The following is a 21,576-nucleotide window of genomic DNA, read 5'->3' as shown; positions in this document are numbered from 1 at the left end:
GGTGGATGGAAGTGAACAAGAGAGGCCAGCGGACGTGCACGTGAACTCCTGACGGACGGGCGCTTGTCGCGCCGCGGGGAATCTGAAAGTGCGCCTTCGTAGTACACCCGGGCGCGGCCGCGCAGATGGCGAAGAGAGGCGTAGCGGACATGACGTCACAGTCCGGAAAACGAGGATGAAAGCAAGCAAGCATTCCCGACGCGGAGGAAAAGCTGGAGGAGAGAGTAGAGTTGTCGGGGTAGAGATGCCTGGGAAGAGAAGAACGGCACAGCAGAAGTAAAGGAAGATGCGATAAGCAAAAAAAGAGAAGACTTCGCCGGGCATCAGAACGAGTGAGGCCCCGAAGCAGGAGGGGAGCGGTCTGGGACGGGAGCGGCCAACGCGCGCCGCTGGTGGCGGCGAGGGCCTGCGAGAAGTGCTTCACGGCGCGGCTCAGAAGCCGGGTTTCCCGCCGCGCGCTGTGCCATTGGCGCACGCGGTGCCGACTGGCTCGGACGCACGCTCCGAAGCACATCGGCGTCGCTGTAGCCGACGTGTTGACGAGCAACGCTGTCTGCTGATGCTGCTGTTTGCTCGCCATGGAGGAGTGAAAGCGTTTAAATCTGAAAGGCAAAGAAATCGTGACACACCACCCGTGATTGGCACCCCTCGGCACTTAACGCTTCCTCACACCGAACATTGCGCACCCCCAACTGTTTGAACTGGGATTTAGCGAGCGTTTGGTCGGCCACGCTGTTCAAGCTTTCTTCACGTGAGCGTATGCACATGCTGAACATGGCTCGGGCTTCAATCACTTGGGTTGGCTTTCTTCTGACGAGTGTGGCGACTATTTACTGCTGAGTTTACCCGACTTGCGGACCAACCTCTACGATCCGCCCGCTGACCTACCTCTCTGTGCTCTCGCCTCGAGATATTACGGATGACTAGAAACAAGTGGTTTTACGTCGATGTTCCTTTCATCGCTTGCGGTAAGCTTTTGCACCTTTTCGGCATTTCTTTCGGGTCTTGAAGGAAGAAAAGAAGTTGATTTATGCGGATATCAATGAATGATGCTTGTCAAAGTGGCTAATGCGTCGTTTTAAGTGTCGCCGGTTTCTCGCATGGCGTGGTAACTCTCAAATATTCGAGAAACGTTGATATAGCAACAAAAGCTCTGTGCGGAGGGCGCTCCTCTCGAAAATTATATTTACAGAACAGAAAGATACGCTGCTCACAAATTTAGAAGTAACTTACGTCATTCTTGCGCCATCGTCATCTGCGTCGTTCCTATACATCACAGATTAATCTATAGTATTGTGAGTAGAAAATACCTTGCAATATACGCCAGTCTTCATATTTTTCCATGAATGGCTTTGGCCATAAGGGAAAGAATACACGGAAAGAATATACAATAAACGATTCGGATGCTATATTCTTGTCCACTTCTTTCATTTATCACATCACCAGCACTTGCGTGCACGTAAACGGTGGTGTGAGCGTTCAACTTCCATGAATGAGACGATGTTTTACTGAAGTAGTTGGACGTTTCATGTTTACTTAAAATGCGTTTTGTTCAATTTATTTGAAAGGTGGTTATAATCGCTCTGACTGAGATACTTGAGGCTCCTTTAAAAAGCGGCAACCTGTCGCCTGTGTTCGCGATGAAAAATTAAATCGACGACTTCCTGGTCATTAGGGGTCATATTTCATGAGTGTCTGCCACTAATTGTCCCGCCTCCGACTTTGTGAGAAAGTGCTTAAGAGGTTGCAAAGTTTACTTGTACTTTACTGGCAATAGCTTTCTTATATTAGTATCAATCGTGCATGCATCGAAGCAGGCATAATGGTTTTCTTGGCGGGGTTCATGACCGCAAGCCTCAGTTTTTCGCTTTTGTTTTCTTTTTTGTACCAGTGTCTTAGCAGCTTTTCTTTAGCTAAGTTCAACCATTCAAGAACGCGGAATTGATTGGGAATAGAGTAGTCTATTCATATCATTGACTTCTTTGCCTTCTATATTTTTTATGAACAATATCGCAAGCATCCAGCAGCGGTGCCAAGGTGACATGGTTCTTACGGTGGGCGTCAATGTGCAATAATGAATACTGGTGCTGCTAGACGTTTCAGTAAAACGCAACATGACGAGATTGACGTAAGACATGGTACTCTGCGACTGTGTTGCAGATTAGGTTCTTCTCCGCGTGTTAGGCAGAATTGTGTCACTGCATAAAACACAAAGCTTATTTACGCGCTATCGTCAAGGAGCTGAGCCCGTTTCTGAGAAATTCTGGCGTCGGCGTCGTTCGTTGTTAAATAAAAGTCAGTTTTACGTGAACGAAAACTTCAGAGACGCAAAATCATAAATGAAAATTTTCGATTGGAGGTCGAATCGAACTCAAGCTTTCTGGGTGGCAAGCAGTTGCTCTACTATACCGAGCCACGCTTGTGCTTCAAGCTGCTTCAGAAAAGAAGCCGATATGAATGTCTTGCAGCAAGAGAAATCTCCTGGACATTTGTAATATTGCGTGACAGGAGCGTAAAGTCGCAGTAGACGTAAAAAATTGGGAATGGCCCATTGAGTGTTTTGTTTAAAACTGCCCACTCACTAAAACGCGTCCATGTGATGTAATCATCATTGTAAGAACATCTACATGTATAGTGTGCAGACGTGCAGATGAGTGTAGCACTGTACCGACGCGTACTCTTGAACAGAATAATTATGGCGTAGTAGGCACTTCAGAGATGTCCTTGCTATAGGCATTGTAGAATAACTTTAAACAGCCTAAATTACGCATACAGGCGTTTCTATTCCTTCTGGCATGGATCCACTGAGAAGTGTAGCCAAGCCGCAGTTTGGGAAGGCGATATGAGCAGGGCCCGATCAAGTTATCACAATTGACTCTATAGCCGAACTTCAAACGTCCTCCAAATTTCTTTGCTTGTTTTTTGTAGTGATTAAAACTAAACAAAAGTATACGTGTATTCAATGTACTGTGGATTTGTTGGTTTATGAAACAAACTAAAGCATTTTTGTAAATTATTGTCACGTGTGTAATTTCTCGGGAACAACTAAAGTCGCGAACAAGGACACCACACTTTTCATAATGATTACAATTTTCGGTTGTGGCTGCACACATTGTCGATCTAGACTACAGTTTTGGTCTACGGTCTTTAAGGGTTGACGAAAGAGCTCCGGTCGCCGTATAACGGTGTCTGCTACTCATACTGAGGTAAGAAGTAAAAAAGAAACTTCTCTGGCTGTACACGTACTTTCCAGCGCTTAGGATAGTTTAAACGAGAAATTGCGTTAGGTAGAAATACGTACACTCTGCAGAACATATAGACGGAACACTTCGAGATGAACTATGTTGAACCATGCATATGAGTCTATAGGCACTCCTTAGAGTGTACATTTGAGCACCTCACATAAAACCATGATCTTATTGTGTCCTTATTGTGTTCTTAATGCAGTCCAGATGCAAATCATTTTCATATTCTTATTGTGTCGATTCTTATCGAGTGCAGTTCGCATGATGCATGCTTAGGGTTTCCCTTATATTACAAGTAAACGCAAAAAAAGCCGGGTAATCCTACTGAAGTGAAGTGAGAAAAGCCATTTCATGCGTGCTTTCTTATGCGGCATCGTATTGCAAGCTTTTGTGGTACAAAAAAAATCTTTCTTTGGGTCACACTTTGGTCTAGAACAAAAAATGAACCCCTTTTATACGGCCATTTTCACGTGAACCGGCTGTATAGTTACTGCCTAGAGGAAAACTCACAGCGACTGTGGAAGAATGATCATCTGAGCGTACCCCGCCATTAAAAACTCGTCACTTTGTTTTTAGATTGATAGAGAGTAATTTTTAATCATATCCTCAGCAATTTCCTGGTTTATAACTTGGTGTGCTACTTGAGGTGGTGGGTGATGACTATGGCATACACAGTGACAACATATACTCACGAATAATACGTAGTCACACACACATAAGTGTGATGGAGGCGGAAATACTGTAAGCCCATGTGCTCAGATTTGGGTGCACGTTAAAGAACCAAGGTGGTCACAATTTCCGAAGCCCTGCACTACGACGTCTTTCATGATCATATGGTGGCTTTGGGACGTTAAACCCCACATATCAATCAGCCAATCACACACATATGTGCGCAAAAACAAGTTTTTAATGCATCGTTCTCTTGCGTAGTCCTTAAAAACACCAACACTTTCATGTGCCGTGTCGCACAGAGTTTTTTTTTTTTTTTTTGCCATGAGACAAGGAAGTGCCGCAGCTCTAAGCTCAAGCCACGTTGCAAATACACAGTGGTCTTCAGAATCTGGCGCTCGATTTTAATTTCTCCAAAAGCGACTGCTTAAACCAGTGTAAGTTTAGGTTTGTTTTGCTGTAAATTTTGCTTTCGACACAAAAGAATACTAAATGTATAAAGTATGTTCGCATTGGCAGAAATAATCGACTCAGAACAAGTTCATTACGCGAGCACTGTGATGCGATGGAAAACGCGCGCGGACACGAAGTTTGTTTTTCACTCTATGACAGACTCACGTAAATGACTACGACTTGAATTTATTAAGGGTCCAGCGAGCGGCTTCTTGTACCTAAAAACGAGCACCGACTGACAATCGATCCTCGGTGCGGTCGTTAGAAAGCAAAACGGAAGCACGTGGCATAACGAGACTTTTGCGGGACTCGATAAACGGCACGTTCCGGAGATGGTGCGTGTACGGAAATAACGGTGGTCTTGTTTGCCCGTCGTGCCTGTCGATAACGTAATTATGGCTTCGCGTGGTACCATGCGATCTCCGATACGAAACAGGTCCGTCTGGGAAACGCTGTGTGCGTGTGTGATTTCGCCTTGGGTGCACACCCTGTGGGTCGACGAAGAACCAGTTCTCGGACAAAAACGCTCATCAGCTTCGCAAGTCTTGGCATGGACGCCTCGAACATCTGCGGTGAGCTGAGCTCCGGTTACAATCATGCCACGAACGCGACATTCTCGCTGAGCAGGTTGTCGTAACAAACAAGGGACATGGTCCTATGTGCAATTGTCTGTGATGAATCGAAGGCGAATTGCAACTTTTTTTTATTGGTCCAATGCATTGGCATCGCCGCTATCCCTAGAGAAGGTTTTCTGCAAGTGACATGGTTTGGTACTGCATTCAGTATCGAGGTGTTGGAAGCTCGTTACATTTACTACAGATATGCACTGCTTCCCAATATCAGCCTACTTCTGACCAAGCGCCAATGTCGTCTGATGACGTCGCTAACTTTGACAACCTCTGACGTCATGGTGGGACGTAGTTTGATCTTTTTGCATCACTAGTGTGGGCGCCGTCACCGCCGACGATCACTGTTCACGCTTTATGAGGCATCTAAGGTTTTCGCCTCAGAACACTTGTGCAGGTTCTTCTACACGACCTTGTATTCGGGCATGCGGACTGTGATGTGGTTCACGTCGCGTAAAACTAACCTGCTTTGAAATCTCACAAGCCATGGTTCTTCAGCTTCCATAAAGCAACGTTGTTAAGAACAAATATGCACGGGTTTCATTTACAGCCGGAGCCCCCCCCAGGTGGTAGAAATTTCCGAAGCACTCCACTACGGCGTCTCTCATAATCATATGGTGGTTTTGGGACGTTAAATCCCACATATCAATCAATCAATCTTTCTGCATTTGTTTTGCTCAGAGGCACAATCATGTAGTTTAGATGTACTGTACGTGTATTCCCTTCGTGGATGCATGGGCGTGTAGCCTAGTGGTAAAGACACTCGCCTTCCAAGCATGAGGGTACGGGTTCGAATCCCAGCGCCGGAAAGAAAACATTTTGTTACTCAATTTATGCTGAAGACATTACCGGGTCTGGCCAACCACTCGTGGCGCTAAAAGCAGCGCAGTATAGCTGGGCCGCAGGGCCCTACGGGAGTGTCCGATCTTTATGTAAGTAAGTTTCTCTATATGGGTGCACTACATGGAAAGGCCCACTCGTAAAACTCGTCTGCGAAGACACACCCCCTCACGTGTTTTAGTGGGTTGCGCTTGCTTGCGTACTCTGTTGTTAGGTGCGTTTTATTCATGGTGAACGTCTTCAGGGCAGTGTTCGACGGGCAGCGGCACGACGCGAATTACGTTTAACGCCGAGTGCTTTCGCCGGTAGCTGCAGCAACGATGTGCTGTGCAAGGATGCAGTAGCAACAAACATAAGCCTGTTGACCCATGTCTTCTAGATAAGAAACAAGAATAATGGTTCCAAATTAACTTCTCGCTGGACTTTCATCCATCAGTATTCCGGCAGTCCAGTTTCTTTCTTGAGCGTGCAGTGCGCACTATTCGCGTTATACGTGAGAAGATTGCCAAATTATCTATCACGGTCCTATTCGCATGTCTTCATTCGCATAAGTTGCGGTGATTTAGGATATTGCAAAAATAGAGAACATAACGCAGGGAGTGTCCCCAGACTTTTTGTTCTTATTAAAATCTTGTGCAACGAAAATAAATTTGAATTATTTTGACAAATGAATAAAACTAAAATGTCACTATTTTTGCGTGCCTAGACGTGATTTCTTCCTGTTAAAACAGAAGATCACAAGCATTGTGCATGCTAAAGAACCTGCGTATGTATGAAGCAAATAAGCCACGCTGCAGATATCACATGTATGCGCTGCTACGCTGTTGGTTGCCTTAATCCATCAGCGAAAGCTGCCACGAACGGCGAATAAAAGTTCGAACAAGAAGTTTCCTTGTAAAATCGAGGCAAAGTGTACAGTAGTACACCAAAATATCACTATTTAGTCATGAATCTAGATTAGATTAGCTAGTGTTGACTTGAAGTGCGCTCGTATTCAGAATGACTCGGTGGCGATCGCCATAGCGCGAGTCCTTAGCGATCAAGGGCCCATAAAAAGTAATTTGAGATCAAATTTTGCGCTAGTGCACAAAAAATGACGTCATTGTTTACGAGCCTTTGCGTTATATCCGCTTTATTTTGTTCAGCCGGAAGTGTTCCCTCCTCACAGAGATGGACCTAAGCCCCATGAGCAGCTGATCTGGCGCCATTTTTAAACGTATAGGCTTCTATGGAACCTTCGCTACCAGTCTATATATACCTTTCCCATACTGTGTGTGACGTTAGTTCAGGTTAACCAACACCAGATGGTCAAAATTTGCGTGGTCCTACACAGCAGTGCGCCCCATAATCATAACATGATTCGACACATATAACCACACAAATTGTGATTGTTATTATAACAAAATGACAGTGTCAGCATTGCGTGTGAAGCATCGAAAAAAATTGTTCGGCACCTCGTGGAACCCGATACGTTATTATAGTTCTTAAAGAAGTTACACTATCCTCCGCTAGATGGAACCATGTGTAGATGCGTAGCAGCGAGCTTTAGCGCCTACACTGGCGGTGGCCTTGACGCTGGCTCTCATCACGGTGTTGCGCAGGAGAGAAACCTTGGGAGGCGCCAATGCACACAGTGATCGACTGATGTTTCCTACAAGAACATGTCAATCGCTGCTAATGGGTGATGAGAGAGAGATTACTCCAATTGGACACAGAGAACCGTAGTCATTATAGCGCACGCTGCGAATTTCATTCAACAACACACAGGAGAAATCTCCAACCAGCACTATCTCAGAGGTCAAGATCCAGTGCCTATACATATATGCGGATTGGCCAGTGCAGGGCGAGCAGTCGATTTTTTTTTTTTCAATCAAGAGTCTTGCTAGCGAATGCTGCCTGCGTCGTCGTTGCGAGACGAAAGAGGGGGAGGGGGCACGTAGGCGAGGAGAGAGAGGGGGACGTGAATGCGCAATGGGGGTGTAAAAGCCGGGAGGAGAGATGCCTGGAGGAGAAAGAAGGGGGGGGGGGGGGGCGTGAGCGTAGACTAGCAGACGTCCGTCGGCATTGCAAGGCGAGAGTTGGGGCAGCGTAGGAGAGGAAGGGGAGGGGACGTGCATGCGCAATAGAGGTGTTAACGCTGCTGGGAGGGACGACTAGGGGATAAATAGGGGGAAAGCGAGCGTAGGAGAGGAGAGGGGCACGCATGCACCGTAAAAGTGGTCATGTCGCACGCCGGATTGAGCTCGATCATAAGAAGCTTTGCAGATCCAATGGTTTAAAAACGGGTGTGCGTTTCACGGAATCTTTCCGTTCTGGATTATTAAGGTGAGTTCTCTTGCGTCCTATATATGTTCACTCGGTTAAGCCGCTTTTTGTAAAGCCGTTTTTTAAGCCCATCGTTATTCCTTTCTCGCAGACCTACAGATTTCGCTCAGCTTAAACCACTTCCGCATTTAGATTTTCACTGGAGATCATGCCGGTTTGCACTCGTTACTGTAAGGCACTGTTTGCTGTTTATCCGCCTTTTGATGTCGGCTCGTCAATCTGTAATCACTGACTAGAGCTTTCATGCATCTCTTTTGTAACAGTGAACAAACTCGTGTTCTTGTGGCCCTCGTCAGAACTTTTAAAGTGTCAAGCATTTGGTAATAAGCTCTTTTACTAAGTTGACAACAACAATCTATCAGACAAATTGTATGAAACGCATTTTACTTGAGCTCGCCGATTATTAGGTTGCTTGTTCATGCTAACATCTCGGTTATTCGAGATAGGGCTACAACAAAGCACGTATGAACCGATATGCTGTGTCCATGTGACCAACGGATGCCTCTTTTCGGCCCGTACAGTAAAGAGCGATGTTTGTTTTGGCTAATCCGTAGTATTCATCTCCCTCTTTTTATTCATTTCCTTCTTTTTAATTGTGAGGGTGTGGAATAGGGAAAGGAGGAAATGTTCAGAAGGAGAGAACAAGTACAGAGAGAAAAAGAGGGAGCAAGAAAGAACTAGAAAGAAAAAACTAGAAAGAAAGAACTAGAAAGAAAGAAAAACAAAGAAATAGAAAGAAATGAGAGAGTGAAAATGTAGAAAGTGAGAGAACAACTACCTTATATACAATTAATGAAAAGAAGAACAACTACCTTGAGTTGGACGAGTAGGCACATACTCCGACAACTGCACTGCAACATGGACGAAGACAAGGGGCCCGTCACTGTTCAATGTGTCTTGTTCTCTTCGCGTAAGTTGCGCTGCATTCGTCGCGAAACAACTGCAGAAAACGAAAAAATGACAGAAAGAAAGAAATGAGGGCAAGAAAGCAAAAAGAAAAACACAGAAAAAGATAGACAGCCGGAAAACTCAACACTGAGAGAAAGAGATAAAAAGACACTGACAAAGTAAACAATAGCGCAAGCATACCAATATATAAAGGATAGTATATTGCAAACGGCAGAAGGGTATATTGATAGAACAGTATAGCAAAAGGTAGGAAAAAGTTGGGAAAGAGAGTAAAAGACTAGTCAAGTCAGACCAGCACTGCTGTGACGCAACTTTGCGTGATTTAGCGTAAGCTGCGCTAATTTTGTTTCCCTTCTCCTGCCGCATAGAGCTTCCTAAATATACACTAGAGGGCACTCTAACGCTAGCGTCTATGGGAGCCGCAATGCACGGTGCTTCCGTGAGCATGGGAAGGGTGGGTAGTACAGGGATTTGTATATTCTTCGTATTTATGGTTCCATTTGAGTTCTCGTGGCTTGAAGCTATTTTGTCACGAAACACAAATCAACAAATGTTCGGGAGTTGCGCTTCACCACCTTAATATTAGGCTTGCTATTTTAAATAGGTTGACGAAGTTGAAAAAGGTTTGATCGTTTGTTCAAACCAAAACCAAAACATGGCGATAAACGAAGCCACAAGTGAATTCGCCACTCACAAGTACGAAGACTAGGCAAATCTGTGTATACCCGTCATTCTTATGGTCGCTCAACGATCGCAGCGCCACGGTCCCCTATAGTTAATTTGTGATACTGTATGCTCTGCAGGGCACGAAATCATGTATTTAGAGATACCTTTGTTAACATCTTCCAATTTAGTAGTCTTCTCATTTCTTCTTCCTTTCTAAGTTAAATCCCTGCTCTTGTCCCTTCTTGTGAGGCCGTAAACCTCGTGAAACTATAGTTAACATCTCGTCATTTCCTTTACTTTGCTCCTTCTCCTCCCCCCGCCCCTCTTTTCACCTCTTTTTTTCGCCTTGTGTTCCTGTCCGTTTTTACTTCTGCCATTTAGTTTGGAATATATATCATGTCCAGAGGCATCTATTATTCATGTTTGCAAGTTTGCACTTTTTTGGTTAATTCAATTGGGCGCAATCGACCCACAGACATTTGACACAGCGATACGGCTCTGCTCTTCCGGTAGCAGGTGTATGCCAGTGTGCAAAACAAAATAGCAAGCATGACAGAGAAAAGTGATTCAGGGCCCATTTCGGACTCGACGAATCCCAGAGTCGATCGCGGCTGTGGTGACCGTATTTATTCCCCGTTTTTTTCTCTATCGTCTGGCGAAGCACACTGTTGCCATGGAAGTTTGGAACTACAGACAACGCTCGCAGGTGATGTTTTGAGCAGACTTCACATAATTTTTTTCGTTGTCTCACTTGATTGATGTGCTTGCTAAAAGCCGTACTCTATATTATATGATTTACGTGCCACTGGAACGCTACAAAAAATGCATACTTAACATTTTCTTGTCACCTAGTTTGGCATTGTTGACGCAGTAAATATTGACTATATATGCTGGAACATGACAGCATATTTTGACCCTTCGTGTAGCGAGGGCTCACTTTTGAGGCCAACTGGTATTTCTCTATACCGTTATCTCAAACAAGCCAATTACTGTGGAATTTGTATCGTTTCAAAGTACTGAAACATCTGCTGTCCATATCGTACACAGTGTGTCTTATTTTAGTGTAACAGGTATAGGCCAACTGTGTTTCCCGATTTATTGGCAGCGGCCAGCGTCCACTGGCCTTTCTTTTTACCCTTTTTAATTGTGTAGCATGATCTAATACCAATTTTTATGTCTAGTACGGATTCTTACCCTAGATAAATATGAACCTTCAGGTTTTTGCAGCAAAACGTGCTAATAAATAAGGCCAGAAGCCGCATAGCAATGTACAAACAGTCGTACAACCGTCATTAGTGTTCGCTATCCTACAACACAAGGCAAATATTAGACTAAAGGTATAGTTTACTTCGATAATAAGTTCATTTCTGACAGTAGCCTATCTTGAGAAAGCCGTTCAAAGGCAGGGTGTAATTTTAAAGACATTCTGCTAAGAAAATTCTCTTTGAACATGTTACCGCTACATTTGAACAATTCTGAAGCGCTATACGGCATACACCATCATATTCAAGGTGGGGGCATTATGAATGCACCCTTCACCTTTCCGGCTTGAGGTGGGTTGAATCCCGGAAGTGCTTACAAATTTACCCTGAGATTAACACGTGAGCCCCATTTCGACGTTGAGCCATATAGTTTCTTCTATATCATTCTACTTTACCAGACTGTGCCTCAATGAATACACATTCCATTTGACTTGAATATCCTGGAAATGCACCTTAAGTGTGGTCGGAGTATTCTAAGTGGTGCTTGCCCGTTCACTAAGCTATATCGAGGAAGAAGGGGGGAAGGCGTAACTAAAGGATATTGAGGGACATTTAGTGTTATAGCACACTCTCCGATCGGCATGCCTGCCTGGCTTATCGAACTGACCCTGTCTATTGAGCGCTTCGAGTATGATCCCATATTGGGACAGCTGCGGCACGATGCTTCCAATTGCATCGATTCCACTAAGCCACTGATAGTACTAGGCGACAGCCTGCTTCTAATGATGTAATTTACTTAGAAGCGAATATGAAGCGCTAACAATGTATGTAAACATTGTCAAATAGTAAAGGCTGAAGTGTACGAAGCCACTATGGTCGTTCCTCGCGTTTGATACGAGAGGATTGACTCTGATTCAAAGGGACACAGGCACTTTAATTTTATACAGTAGCGCAGTCATGAAGCATGAAGCTGAGTTAACAAAGCGTTCTGCTCACTTTTGCGCAAATAAAATTAACCCCGCTATCTCAGCTGACCACTGTATTAAGATTGCTCATAAGACGGACGCTCTGCATCACTTGAAGTTACGTGCTGTCATGATTGACAGGCTTCCGAGTTATTTAAGCATACTTTAAGTGCGGTTTAAAGGAGCAGGTGAAAGAATGATATTTAAAATGTAGGCAGGTATAGCCTAATATGGGGTAGACACTTTTGAAAAATGGACTGCTTATTACTGCTAACGTTAAGCCCCGACTTTCGGGATATATAAAATTGACGTGCATCAATTTACCATAACTCTATTTTTGGAGTGTTACACCTCTAACGACTGCCCAAAGAGAATACAATTGCATCCGATTGGAGTTAACGTCTATCTTTTTATACTCGTACGAAGGAAGTCGAAACTAACCAAAAAAGGACAAATTCCTCTTTTTTATATAGTGGGTACAACAGCTACTAGATAGTATTTGGTTGAGATAGTTGTACTGCAGCAAATATAAATACTACGGTAATCATCGTAATGGACACAACAAGTGTGGCACGTGCGAAAAACACACGTAGCCCTAAAGACGCTCTTTTTAAAACTTGGCAATATACGGCCTGGCGTATATTAAAGCAGTAACCGTATACTTTTTCTTACGAGCCTTAATTATATGCTGTTTATTTCTGTCTGATGGAGACAACGCTACTTTTATGTAAATGAGACATTTGAAGCGTGTGCAGTCCACCTTGTCAAAACTTCCGCGTCATTCTGAGACCTTAACGCAACGTTCTATCGGGCACTTCAATAACGTGTTGTTTTGGATGTCTGAAAAAAAAAAGAAATTGCTGTTGCTATAAATTAACTCGGTAAAAAACAACAACATAGGAATGAGTGTGTGGTAGACTGGGGGAAAAAAGTGTGGTATGCAAATTTTCAGGAACGCACCAATCCAGTTTATCGTTGGGTAGCTGTCAAAAGCAGCCGCGTGCCTTGTCTGGCCATAATTTTCCTGTCTTTCTTGATGGTGCTGGGTTCGTTGCATTGAACGCTCGACTCCAAAGCGCGGAACTGAAAAACAATAAAACAATAACTAAAGTCAAAGGGAGCGGGCAAAATATCTCGCGAGGATCTCACGTAATTAATAAGCGCTGCCCAGTCGTAGAGCGCCGTGCTTGCGGAAGACATATTAAATTCTTAAACGAGCTTTCCAATGGGCGTTTCTTTTATGCAGACTGCAGAGTATCTGTATAGCAGAGGCCAGCGCATTAAATACTTTTTTTGTGTGTTGAATTGAAGTGTGGGAGCTAGTGTCAAAAAATGTGGCTGACTTCCACCGCAGGGCCAAGTTAGGGGCTCTGGTTGTGGGCCTAAATTATTCCTCGGCAGCTGATTAAGTATTTTCCTCCGTGTGTCCACTGGGACCGTATAGCGGCTGGCTGGCTGGGCATGAGTATTCAAATCTGCACACTTAGCAGTCTTTCCACGAGAATGGAGGTAGAGAAGAAATTAACAGTGACAGCTGCGCTGTCCGTTTAACATGATAACGAGTCCGAGCTCTTAAACCAGGACGTGACAAATTGGTTTAATGAAACCTATGGAACGACACAGAATGAAAGCATTCTTCTTTACCGTTCATAGAAAGGAAAACGTTGATGTAAGCGCAAGAGGTCAACGAGATTAGCTGATTCGTTCGTTACGCTTTGCTCTCTGATTAGTGTAAGAAAAAAGTTGAAACACGTAACGCAAACATGCGAAAGAATTATGAAGAACAAGTATACCGCATTTACTCGATCGTAACGCGAGGGTTCACTTTGGGTATACAAAATTATAAAAAAAACAACTTGCATTATGCTACAATAAATATGATAACGTATTTTTATATAGAATTAAAATGAAATGAACTAGATATTCTTGCCACTTTCTCGTGAGCTCCTTTCGTTCCGCTTTGTTATTTGTAAGCATATATATAAATATTATAAAGCATTGCCGTAAGCGCTGACGACAATGTAGTATCTGTCTATGTACAGTCGATGCAGTCACAGTAGTTTCGCAAATATCAACGGTTCGTCTCAGAACCAGTAAAAACGATGTCATCTGGTACTATAGGATTTCAGAATTTAAATTTGAGATACCAAGGCTGAGACTATAAGCTGATGTCACAAATGACTACAAGTAAACGAAAGTTCCTTTGAAGTGTGCTGTGGATCACACACGTGAACGTTTGGTTGAATTCACTCATAGATAATAAAACATGCATAACATTTGAATATATTTGCAATCAGTCCCTTTCATGTGAAGCGTAAACTTACTTGTATTTTGTCTTCGTAGAACACAAGTCTTTATGTTGTATTTTTTCTCTATTCAAATACACTATAGGGTTATTGTATTCGCAGGCTTCAACTAATTAGTACGCTATATATCTTGATCTCCTGTTTGTTTAGCATTTTGCTTGCGCACGGCTTTTATTTAGTGAATAGTTTGTAATTTTAGGTGTTAGTCAAAGCGAGGAGGTAACTAAACGCTTGCCCGGCTCGTTAATTTATCCCGTGTGACGTTAAAATGTGACAAAGAAAGTTTTCATCCCAGAGTAGAGAAAATGAAGCTCTTTTTTTTTTTTATTGCATCAACCGAGCACTTGCTTTTTTAGCCTCCCGTTTCTACTGGGAAGGCTCAGATGACAGCGTAACAAATTAGACGTTTCCCTCCGGCACGCAGGAGAACGACAAGGTGCTAGTTAGACGGAAAAGGAAGAAGCGTGCGACATGGGCGGCCGTGATAAACGATGTTCAATTAGTCGGGGAAAGTATAGGTGGGGCTTGCGGCTTGAACGTTGCGTATGAAGTTTAGATGTTTGCAGTGTCCTTGAAAGAATAGGAGTGTGGGCCACAAAAGAACGAAGGAAATTAAAGTCTCGAAAGCGGGAGGACATAGCTCACACACGATATTGGCCGATTTTTCACGACCTTCTCAACGTCGCATTGTTTAGCGTCGTGATGATTCGCGTTATTCTCTCTTTATGTGGCGGTGTTCTCCGGCTGAAGGCGCAACTTGTATGAAATATGTCGATCACAACTTGTCACAAATAAAACCTACTGGCACTGAATGTAATCGTTTATAAAGAATACGTATGTATACAACTTCTAACAAATAGTTTCGTTATTTTCACAATGCTACCTATAACTTGAGAGTCATTGATGTTCGCGATCAAATATTAGGCAAAATACTTAGATGCCTCATCAAACTTACGGAATAACTGAGGGTGTCAGCGTGAAGTGATGCGAAAAAAATGGACAATTACGATGTTGGTTATTGAGAATTTTGAGCGTGGCTGTTCAGCGTTTTCAGTAAGTCCTGCCTCGCTATCCGGAAAACTGCAGACGGCAGCGCATTGGCGCGTTCCCCCTCAGCAGACACCGACAGCTCTCCATTCATGCGGCGCTTAATTTTCATATATGGTATCGGTGGACACCCCCCCCCCTTCACATTCCTTAGAGGTGACGTCATCACCGACCACAATTTGATGTGCTGTACTGTGGCGCCGCGGGTGGTCGCAGGGGAACCTTTGATCTCACCATTTTCGTTTCCTTATGCACGCACTCTCCTCTCTATTAGCGTGTATCATCTTCGACTGCTTTACGTGTTCATTTTTTCGTCCAATGACAACGACGCCGCTGAACACGGGAATGGACGCCTATGGGCTGAGCTCTAAAAGCTATTAATTATGGGCGAACTTATGCCCCAAAAACTAGATGCGAAATCTAAGTGTTCTCTCGAAGGTTTTACATAAGTTTCCGTTCGACCAACGCATGTCTTCTCCCAAGCCTCACAGGTCTACCAACTTTCTCATGCTCTTGAGTGAGAAGCATGTGTTGCTCTGACACAAGTAGCGAGAGCAGACGCGAGTGGCTTGGCTGAGTTTTAAATTCGCTCTATTTCGTCCTCGTTCGCTCTATCGGTTACGCTGACGTTGGCGTTGTCGTCCAGCGCGGGAACGGGCGTGTAAGAGCTGCGCTTTATGATCATTATTGCGTATTTGCCTCATCGTCTAACGTCATCACGTCACGATGCGGCGAAATTTGCAACGTTATTATGAAGTCGTCATGTCCCATCGCCGCTGGGTCAAAAGCGAATCGATACCGGAGGCAATGCAGGACTGCGCGAGTTGCAGAAAGCTCGCAACACATCGTGTCACTGAGACAATAAAAAACTTCACAGGTGCAGAGACCTTTCGGGGGGATCACGCTAATCTACTGCGAAGAAAAGGAAGATGAAAACAATGTCTTTCGTCTTCGAGTCGTCTAGGACGATGGTGTCACTCTATTTTCATTTTCGATAGCTATGAAGTCTAGTATTTTATGTGAAAACACTTTTGTTTTGCAGTGTTCACTCAATGTTTTCATGAAAAAAATATACGTCAAATGTTGGCTGTTTTCAGAACTTTCCCCCCAACTTCTGACGAAACGAGAACTAAGGTGGACCTTATCTAAGATACATTTCGGAATATTTCTGCAGCGCCAGGAGAAGCATGTTCTTGAGTGAGATTCACAGTGAACATTACGCAACCATGTGAAAGCCGCTTCGCTATGCAGCTTGAATAACGAAGCAAGCTCAGTGAATTTGTTTAGAAAAAATTTATTACCACAATTGTCAATAACACTCAACAGAACATTTCCTTCTTAAACATACTCTAACGATGATGACAATTTACTTAAGCACTGTCGTGTAAAGTTCCCGAAGATACAAAATTAGACAACACATTGGCCTTAATTAAGATTTCATTTGAAGAACATTGAAGTAGCGGGTTCCTTAGGGCTCGCACATTTTTTTAAAGGGGATTAGGTTGACAGCTGTGATGGAAACGCAGCCTAAGTATCATATTTTAAGCACTGCGTTGGTCCTTTATGTGCTGCTGCTCTTGTTACCGAATGATATTGTTTTTAAAGACAAATGAATTATACGTTTTTTTTTCAAAAGTTTGGACACATTTCATGCACTTCGCTTTATAATAAAAGGTAAGTATGGTCTAAGCTTTCTGAAAAAGCGTAATGAGATAATTGTAGCGAAACAAATGTTCAGCAGCTGAAGTTTTTTTTTATTTTAAGTTATAGTAGAGAAACAAATGTCCAGCAGCTGACTTTAAAGTCAAGTCATAATATAACATAAGAGCCTTTTATACTATACCTGGCCAGAAAAGAATGATTATGTGCTCTCGGAAAGCATCTGCATCTTTTATCAATTCATGCACAATTTTATCAACTTGCGTGATTTGGCAATAGCATGCGGGTATTGACTAATCACATAAAAGCACAAAACATTCGAATTGCGGATAATGAGGCTCTAGCAGCAGGTCTTGTTCCCAAATTGATTCTGGTGTGAAGCTCTTTATGGCGTGACTTGTGCGTACCCCGTTGTCATTGTGCGTAACCACCGGAGTCACATGCCCGAGAGAGCGGGTATGTGCCACAGGGGATAGATGGATATGTGCCACAGGGGAAGGAGAGAGACGATCGCGCGACAACGATCGCGATAAAAACATGCGAGATAGCGGTACTCGGAGTGTTCAATAAATGGACGGGGACACGGATGCACAAATAGACAGACAGACAAGCAGAAGTACAGATCGACGGACGCACAGCCGGACGCACGGACGGATGGATGAATGGCCGGACGCACGGATGAACGCATGGACGGACGCACAGACAAACGCATTGACGGACGCACGGATGAATGAATGTACACACGGATGGACGGACGCACGGGTGGACGCACGGACGGACGGAAGCAAGAACGAATGTATGGATGGAAGTGCGGACGAACTGACGGGCACCTCGTCCCACTCAACATCATTCACTCCGCGCATATTCTGTGATATTTTTTAGTCTCAATACTCACTCTCAAGCTACTCAAGCCATTTTTTTTCTTTACACCATGGCATAAGCCCCTACCTTTGTTATTCATATATACATGTCAAAAGTTTCGCATGCAGTTATTTGTTTTTCTATATACAGCTCCTGTGATTGCCACCCTGGCTACATTTTTCTACGCAAACATAAATGTTTCAAATATTTGGCTAAGCATATCGCACGTGTTAATCCACCTGTTCGCTCTATAAATGTTGCAATAAGTGCTGCCTTAACGTATTTTTTTTCAAATACATGCTTAAAGAAGGAGAAGCTTGCAGCTGTGTGCACTGCATTTGCTTAATTTCAAAGATCATTTAAATGTGAAGCATTCCTAACATACTTTAGCGACTTTGAGCGTATCTATCTATCTAGCCGCTTACGTTTTGAGTGTTCTCGTGGTCACGCCCTTACCTTGGCGTGACAAAAAATTAGCGTGGTAGGGTAAGATGGTTCGACGAATATGACGCGCTGGTCAAGACATGAATAATGTCACACTCCCGTCGCGTACGTCGTCAAACACTTCCCGCCAGACTGCGGCACATACCCATGGACGAGTATCTGCCGCTGGTATGCGAGTATGTGCCACAGGTGATGACACTTAGTATCTACTCCAAAACGACGACAACACACATGGGCAATTCTAACGCGCAAGCGTTAAGAAATACCCGACATCGGTAACGTCTACCCGACAAATGCAAAGAATAAATGTCAGGGCCCCATCTGGAATTGAACCAAAGAATTCAGCGTGACAATAGAGCATTCTACCACAGAGCTACGCCAGGTCTCGGAACTACTTTTCAAATAGACGCTAATATTCGTGAAACGTCAATAGCGGTTGCAGTGCTGCCTACCCAATTTTATAAACATTAAATATGTACTCCTGTGATACAGCCGTCACGTCGGCTTAACATGAATTGCGGTTAGGCGCCATGCGCCGATGTTGATTTATGTAGCAGTGTCCAAGACCAGCATTTTCGCGAGAATCAGCACTTCATATTTGCTTCTGGTGTTACCATTGCAACTCTTCAACATATGACTTTGCGTGCAGCATTTGCACATCTATTTAGCGTCATTTCATAAGGTGTTGCTCAATAAAAAAATTGCAACACGATCACCATTCCTTCTCATGCTTCGCGTAAGGTTGATTCCCAATGAGGGATCTGCCAAATTTTCATTCTAACTTATTTTTTTTGCATCTGTATATGTCTCTACAAAGAAGACAATGTAACAATAAAAAAGCAACAAGGAATAACCTCAAAGTGTCGAAAAGAAGAACAAACAAAAAAGAGGGGATACCACGAGCGCTGATTTCAAACTGAAATTGTATCACATAAAAAAAAATGCGGGAAAGCTAAACCAGATTTGGTGGCTCACTTAAGCGTACACTTGCACACATGGCTCAGAAAAAATTATGAAATAACACCAACAAATTCAGTCTGCTATGACACATAATAATTTCGCTATCCAGAGTACTCAGTGAAACTCGGCTTGGACACAAGATTGTGGGAACGCCTTTGACTTTTGCATAGTGCAACCTAGCAACCTGTCAGTGCATTCATTGTTCGTTTCATTTTTTCTTTGCCTTCTCTCTGTTTTTTTTCTATTCCCGTTTCACGATCTCCCAGTATGGAATAGCCAATCATACGTTTTCCACTTTTCTTTCCTTCCTCGTGCCACATTGTGAACGTGCACAGGCTGCGATGAGAATGAATGCTTGATTGACAGAACGAACGCGTCTTCGGTCACACTACACTACAAACCACAAGTAAGCGCACCATTGCGCGCGCAACGCACATGCATACGCGCTCTCACAGCAGCTCGTGAGGAGTTCTCGTAAGCACCCACAAAATAACAAACAAGGCAACGAACCCGTAGCAGCGTTCGTTATCCAGTATACCATCCCCACTTTTCTCTTGCCACTAGTGTAGAGACGGATGACTGAGATTGAGCCACGCCTGCAGTGACCACCGCTTTTGCATTTAATCACCGACAATGCCCGGCTCGCGGCCACCAGTGAGGCTTATTGTACCCCTGCATCCTGCTATCCTGGTCACTTCCTCCGTCCGTGCCTTTCCCTCATCCGTTTCTCGCGCAACGTGCCTTGCTGTCAAGCCGGGTGTGCCGCTTTGAGGAAGCGAAACGCAGAAGGGAGACGGGGAGAAGGGTGGCAGATTTAGCGGAGTGAAGGGTCCCGCGCTCGCTAGACCGCGAGTAATAGTTTCTCGTGGTAATAAGTCCCGCGAGACGTGAGCCGTGAAGCGTGAGTCAGCGAGTCAAGAGAAACAAGCAAAAAAAAAGCGAATCGACTACGCCTAGCTGATAAAGCGCGACTGGGTGGAGGAAGGGAAGATACGGGAGACTAAACCCTCATCACCGCTCTCCTGATGAAGCCATTGATGCTGTCGAGCCTGCATGACGTGGTGGTGTCGCGCTGCTGCTCGCGCTGACAGGACTCGGTCGAAAATTCAGAGAGAAAGAACCCTTTGCGGAGAAAACATGGCGCCCGCTATTCACAAACATCGCTCCCTGTATAGCGAGAAGTGGTGGCCCCAACTGAGCAAGCACTGCAATCTCTGTATAATGTTATAGGTGCTGAATTCGGAATTCATTCATCGAATAGCTTATGTGGGGGCAGGAGTGTCTGCCGACTGGTGTGCATATCTAATAATTGGTGGGTTCTCATGGTTGCCCGTCCCATGGAGACACGAATGACTAAACGTATTAAACGCTAGCGAACAAAGCAATTACTTTTTTTAAGTCGTACAGCTCATGAATTGTGATAGAAATGCGTGTAAGCCGAGTGTCAAAATATGCGGTAGCGTGCCATCATAATTATTTATGCAATTCTAGTTATCCATACATTGCAAGGACACAATAAGACGGCTGTTGTTGTTGTTGTTGTTGTTGTTGTTGTTGTTGTTGTTGTTGTTGTTGTTGTTGTTGTTTTGCTCTGACATGAAATACGCGAATGCGATTTTTTCGGCAAAGGATTGGTGAGACTTAATACTTACCGCGTTTTCAACAGACCTGAAGTTTCGCACGCCCGACTCTTACACAATAGAACGCAATGTAAGCTACAGGTCTAGGTTGTGCTACAACTCTGTTTTTTCTAACCTATTCCGTAGTGCGATTCCGTAACGCCCTTGTAGCAGTTCGAGGCATAAATTTATTGTCATGCGTTTACGCAATGTGGTGCAAACAACTTTCTAAAACGTATTTATTTTACGACAAGCGTCCCGCCGATATCATTTATATACCACTTTTTTTCTCTTTATTGCCTTGCATATCATGACTGTTCACATTTTACATATTTACATATTGGTCCATATTCAAGTGCGTCACAAAATACACCCACAGAATTCATTGAGGTACTGTCAGCTCTTGGCTGACTATTAATCAATACTTGGGCATTTGTAACAATCGCTCAATGCACCCAATCCAGTCTGGCACATCCTCTGAATACCTAAAACAGAAGATCCCGTGAAGTTATCATTTATATACCACCTTACTCAACTCGCATGCCTATGTAGTACGGTTCAACTATGCTCCTTCATAGAGTTGTGGCACAACTAGCCTTGCGTCGACACCCATTTTCCAAAGTATTAGTGGACTATATTATGCTCCGTGTCTTTCTCTCTCCTCTCCTTACCATTGTGCGTAACCACAAGTAACAACCATACTGTATTTCAGTATTCACAAAACTACCTTTCACATGCCGTAGACACACAGACGAACGTTGCAGCTGAAAGCATGCAAGC

At 43.9% G+C, this 21,576-nt stretch overlaps 1 protein-coding gene across 2 annotated transcripts in view; it reads left to right on the top strand.

The window, feature by feature from the left end:
- Positions 1–831: 831 nt before the first annotated feature.
- LOC142814265 (cell adhesion molecule 3-like) overlaps positions 832–21,576 on the top strand; it is a 195,886-nt gene continuing 175,141 nt past the window's right edge. For both annotated transcript variants that reach the window (XM_075892743.1, XM_075892742.1), the window contains exon 1: positions 832–968. The gene's annotated coding sequence lies outside the window, so the exon portion shown is untranslated. The remainder of the gene's footprint in view (positions 969–21,576) is intronic.

The sequence above is a fragment of the Rhipicephalus microplus genome, chromosome 4 (assembly GCF_043290135.1).
Source record: "Rhipicephalus microplus isolate Deutch F79 chromosome 4, USDA_Rmic, whole genome shotgun sequence".
Taxonomy (NCBI): domain Eukaryota; kingdom Metazoa; phylum Arthropoda; class Arachnida; order Ixodida; family Ixodidae; genus Rhipicephalus; species Rhipicephalus microplus.
This window is presented reverse-complemented; position numbering and strand designations above follow the sequence as displayed.